Raw genomic sequence first — 6,069 nt, 5'->3', positions numbered from 1 at the left:
TATCTGCCTCATTGGTGACCATCGGACTATCTTTGATCAGACGTTACTGGCTTTTCCTGACTTCACAGTAAATGGTTCGTGTGTATTGTCGTTCCGCTGACTGGACACCACACAATAAAAGTTTTTCATAGTGCCTCTGTACACGTGACTAGGAACTAAACGGCAGTGCAGTCACTATTTCAATGGAGAATGTGCTTGGGAAGGCGACAGGTCTGAAGGTGGATAACTCACCTCAAGCAGCCGTCGCCTTACCTGAGACCCAGGCTCTGCACCGGGCCCACAGTCTCCAAGATGCAGGTTCCAACACCACGGGACCTGACTCTGTCGGGTCCTACTGCCCCCCCCCCCCCCCCCCCCCCCCCCCCCCCCCCCCCCCCCACACACACACACACACACACATCCTATAGGGAATCTCAGTAGGGGTTCCACTGGGCCATTTCCTTACAAATTTAACCATGTGGCCCCGGCTACTTACCACCCATACAATAGTCCTCATGCTCCCTCCTCTCTGAGCCCCCACCCTTGCTGTGTGTTCACCATCCTCCCAGACCAACCCCTTTCCGATACGGAACTCTCTGCCCTCAGCAGAGGCTTCACCTGTGTTCCCCTCCGCCCCCACCTCAACGAGTATCGGGTCCGCCACGAAGTACAGCTCTTGTTCCGTCGCCTCTCGCTCCGGGCATTTATCTATGGGAAGGAGTCCTCATCACCCCGTGATGACCCCTTATACACGCTCTTTAACTCCACAATTACTTCCATTTTCCAGGTCCCACTCCCCCATCTTTACTATGGATGTCCAGTCACTTGACATCTCCATCCCCCACCAGGAGGGTCTTCAAGCCCCCCCCCCCCCCCCCATGTCTTCCTCGACCGCAGATCCAGCCGATTTCCATCCACAAATGCCCTCCTCCGCCTAGCAAAGCTGGTCCTCACCCTCAACAACTTATCCTTCGACTCCCCCCACTTCCTCCAAATCCATGTCGTGGCTATGAGCACTCGCATGGGCCCCAGTTATGACTGCCTCTTTGTAGGGTACGTCGAACAGTCCTTGTTCCAGGCATACACTGGCCCTATCCCCGAATTCTGCGTCCTCTACATTGGCGACTACACTGGTGCTAACTCATGCAGCCACGCACAACTCACTGGCTTCATCAACTTCACCGCTAATGTCCATCCTGCTCTCAAATTAACTCGGACCATCTCCATCTTCTCTCTCCCGTTTATAGATTTCACCGTCTCCATCACAGGAACAAACCATTGACCGACATTTACTACAAACTTGCTGACTCCCACAGCTATCTTGACTGCACTTCTTCCCAACCTGCTTCCTGTAAAGACAATTCCCTACTCCCAATGCCTCCGTCTACGCCGCATCTGCGCCCAGGATGAGTTATTCCATACCAGGGCATCGAATATGTTGTCATTCTTTAGGAAACGGGGTTCCCTCTTCCATTATAGATGATGTTCTCACTAGGGTCTCCTCGATTTCCCACAGCTCTGCTCTTGCTCCCCCATGGGCCCTACCTATGACTGCTGCCCCCCATTTGTAACTCGGACAAAGCCCCTTCATCCGCACCTTCCACCCCATCAACTGTCGCATACAACATATAATCCTCCAACATTTTCGCCACCTTCAACGCGATCACAGTACTAGCCACATCTTCCCATCCCCACACCCTTCTGCTTTCCGGAGAGACATTTTCCTTCCGAAACTCCCTGGTCAACTCGTCCCTTCCCGGCCACTTGTTCTCTACATCGGCGAGACCAAGCGCAGGCTCGGCGATCGTTTCTCTGACCACCTCCTCTCAGTCCGTCTTAACCTATTTGATCTCCCGGTGGCTCAGCACTACAACTCCTCTTCCTATTCCAATCTGACCTTTCTGTCCCGGACCTCCTCCATTGTCAGAGTGAGGCCCAGCGCAAATTGGAGGAACAGCACATCAAATGTCGCTTGGGCACTTTTCACCCCAGCGGTATGAACATTGACTTCTCTAACTTCAGATAGCCCTAGCTTTCTCTCTCTATCCTACCCCCATTCCCAGTTCCCCCACTAGTCTTACTGTTTCCGACTACATTCTATATTTGTTTTTTTCCCTTGCCCTCCCCTGTCATCAGTCTGAAGAAAGGTCTCGACCTGAAACTTCACCCATTTCTGCTCTCCCAGGATGCTGCTTCGGTAGTAGGAGTGAAGTTGACCCGTTGAGTTACTCCAGCATGTTTTGTCTACCTTCGATTTCTGCAGTATTCTTCCTAGTCGCCCCAAGCAGATGGATTATCCCTCAGGGGTTATAAATGAGAAAGCTGCAGATATGTGAAGTCATTAGCCATAATCTATCAATATTCAGGAATGGTTCCAGAGGAAATGCATAATCAAACATGTAATTCCACTGTTGAGAAAGGCAACGAGGCAAAAGAAAAAAAAAACATAAACATAAGGAAATTTAAAATTATTATTAAGGATATGGTTTCAGGGTACAGCGGTACATGATAGAAGCAGGACGGAAATCTTACTGGACAAATTATTTGGAATTTGGAATTATTTGGAAATAATTGTCAGTTGATGCTAAGTATTTACATTTTCCAAAGGACATTGATAATGTGCCGCACAGGAAACTGCTAAACAAGGTAGGAGCCAGTGGTTTAAGACTATATGTATTAGCATGTACAAGGGATTGGCAGATTGGTAGGAGACAAGGTGTGGGAATAATGGGGCATTTCCAGATGGCTATTGGTAATCAGCAGTGTTCCACAGGAGTCGATGTTGTGTCCACTACTTATCATGTTCATCTGGATGATGGCAGTGATGATTTGGTGGCCGTTAGAGGATAATACAAAATAAGGTGACGGGGCCAGTTGTGTCGAGGAAGCAGGGTATCTGCAAAGCATTTGACCCAATTTGAGAGTGATCACAGAAGTGGCAGATCGAATACAACGAATCAACGTGCGATCATGTACTTCGGTAGTAGGAGTGAACTTGTAGACTATTCGCTCAACTGGGAGAAGAATCAGAAGTCGGAGATGCACAGGGGATTGCTGGTGCAGGATTCCCAAATGGGAAATAAAAAGCGTGTAGTAAGGAAGGAAGGTAAATGAAATGTTAGCATTCATTTCGAGAGGACTATATGAAAAAAGCAAGAATATAATGCTGATGGTATATGAAGCGATATTAATTCACATTTGGAATACTGCGGGTAGTATTGAGCAGCGTATATGCTGCATAGTATATGCATAGTATTAGCAGCGTATATGCTGCATAGTAGAGAGTCCACAAGCGGTTTACGAACATTATAGTAGGGATGATTGGGTTAAGGTATGAAGAGCGGTTGATGGATCTGGCTCCATATTTGCTTGAGTGTGCAAATGTGAGGAGCGAGATGTCTCATTGAGACGTGCAGAATAATGAAAGCCCTGGATAGAGTGAATATGGAGAGGATGTGCGCAGTGGTAGGAGATTCTCGCTCCAGAGGGTGCAACCTCAGATGAAAATGGATTCCCTTTAGATTGGAGATAAGGAGGAAATGTCTTAAGCCAGAGGTTGATGGATTAGTGGAGTTCGTTGCTACAGATGCACGTGGATATCAAGGCGTCGGGTATTTTTAAAGCTCAGGTTGATAGATTCATGATTAGTCCGTTTGTAAAAGGTTACGACGAGAAAGCAATGGCATGGGATCGAGAGTGAAAAATGGATCCACCATGGTCGAATGACGGAGCACATTTGATGGGACAATGGCCTAATTATTTTCCTATTTCTTATGGCCTCATGTAATTCTGGCTAAAAGCATCAACTTTTCGTCTATTTTTCGTGCCACTGCATTTAGTGCACAGGGATAAATATTATGTAGCGTCACTAAAATGCTTTGACTTTGACTCTGACATCGGGGGGGAGGGGGGGGGGCAGTGGAGAGATCAGTTTTTTTGGCCTTCCATCACAGCGATGTGATGGATGTTTATGTAAATTATGTTGTGTCTTGGGTCTATTTGTTTGTAATGTATGGCTGCAGAAACGGCATTTCGTTTGGACCTCAAGGGGTCCAAATGACAATTAAATTGAATCTTGAATCTTGAATCTTGAAAGTGTTATTCGCCTTCATGTTGAATTTCCTCGGAATAATCTGTTTGTGTGATATTGTCTCTGAAGGGTAAAAACTGCATCGCCACTTGGAACATTTTTTTATTAAGTGCAAATATTTCATGCAGATTGATGGGAGGTTTGGGCGGCTGATGTTGGTCCATGTAGTGGACCGAATGTTCTGTGATTCTGTTAATATAAATCCTGTTCTTCCTCTCACCCGACGGCCAAATGTCTGGGTCTCAGAATGTGTTAATATCACGGAGAACGTGAGCTGTAAACTCTAATTGGCGGCATGGCCATCGTCAACATACACCGATGACAGAGATCATTAGAGGGGGCCATAACAGTAGAGAATAGTTGCGCACTGTCTGTGTATCAGTGAGCAGTGGTGAAACCCACCACATGTGCAATGTGACAGTGTGTACGCGGACCACAAACCCACTGACTTACACCGTTAACGTGACTGACTCGAACATACTTGATGTGCCGAATAGTCTAACTCTTCTCCAAACAATTACAAATGAATAAACCTATGACTACTTCATCGATTGCAAGGACACCATTCATTACTTTGTTGTGGAGGGAGCTCTCAACTAATTTGAGGAAGGACATCCTTGTGGCTGAGGCAGTGCAGCGTAGGTTCACGAGATTGATCCCTGGGATGGCGGGATCAATGAGGAAAGATTGAAAAGACAAGGCTTGTATTCAATGGAGTTTAGAAGGATGAGGGGATACCTTATTGAAATGTATAAAATTATAAAAGGACTGGACAAGCTAGATGCAGGAAAAATGGTCCCAATGTTAGGCGAGTCCAGAACCAGCGGCCACAGGCTTAGAATAAAGGGGAGGTCATTTAAGACTGAGGTGAGAAAAAAACGTTTTCACCCAGAGAGTTGTGAATGTATTGAATTCCCTGCCACAGAGGGCAGTGGAGGCCAAATCACTGGATCGATTTAAGACAGAGATAGATAGAGCTCTAGGGGCTAGTGGAATCAAGGGATATGGGGAGAAGGCAGGCACGGGTTATTGATAGGGGACGATCAGCCATGATCACAATGAATGGCGGTGCTGGCTCGAATGGCCGAATGGCCTCCTCCTACACCTATTTTCTATGTTTCTCTGTTTCTATGTAATGTTTTGGAATCACTCAACCATGCGTCTCTGTCCCGTATTCCAAATCACACCGCCGCACTCTGAAAGAATGAATTCACCTGGTTCCCACATTTCACCCCAACTAGCTTCGCATCCAATACATCATTTCCGACATTCCCCCCAGCTCTGTGTTCAGACCATCGTTCACAACCTCCCATCTCCATCCATTTCCAATTTTGCAGAATCCTTTTCATTTGCAACTCATTTTTTCTCTCAACCCTACCTCTACAAACCACCCCCACCCCATGTACTCCCCCCATCAACCGCCAGAGTGTAACACCTGTCCCTATATCTATCCCCCCCCCCCCCCTCACTCTGTTGTAGATCAATTTCTCCCATCAACCCTCATGACAGGCTCACCCGGCGCCTTTCCTCTCCTTAGCACACACATCCCCCAATCGCCAAAATCCCACATTACATTTTATCGCCTCGACACCTTTCCACTTGTATCCCTTCATCTGGCTTCATATTTCGTTCCTCGTCTCTCTTATCTGACACCCTGGTGCATTGTACTTTGTAATTTGCTCCTTCCAGCTGCCCATATACCCTCACAAAAAGCCACCTATCGCTTGCCAACCTATCCCTCGTCTCCACCACCATTTCTCCATTCGTGGAACAATTAGTGTGAAGAACAGGGCACAAGCCGAAATGTCGTCCGTCTATTCCCTTCCCATATGCTGGCTGTACTCGTTCAGTTGCTCGAGCTCTTTAAGCTTTGCTCAGTATAATATTTGTGTTATCGGAATGCATGATGTAGCACCACGCAATGTTGACCGAATGCCTTCGGTTGCATGCGTTCAGTTCGAGATCTGTGCATGTTCTTAAAGACCAGATATAAAGCAGAC

The sequence above is a fragment of the Leucoraja erinacea genome, unplaced genomic scaffold (genome assembly GCF_028641065.1).
Source record: "Leucoraja erinacea ecotype New England unplaced genomic scaffold, Leri_hhj_1 Leri_399S, whole genome shotgun sequence".
NCBI lineage: Eukaryota > Metazoa > Chordata > Chondrichthyes > Rajiformes > Rajidae > Leucoraja > Leucoraja erinaceus.
The sequence above is the reverse complement of the archived record's forward strand: the minus strand, read 5'-3'. Positions refer to the sequence as shown.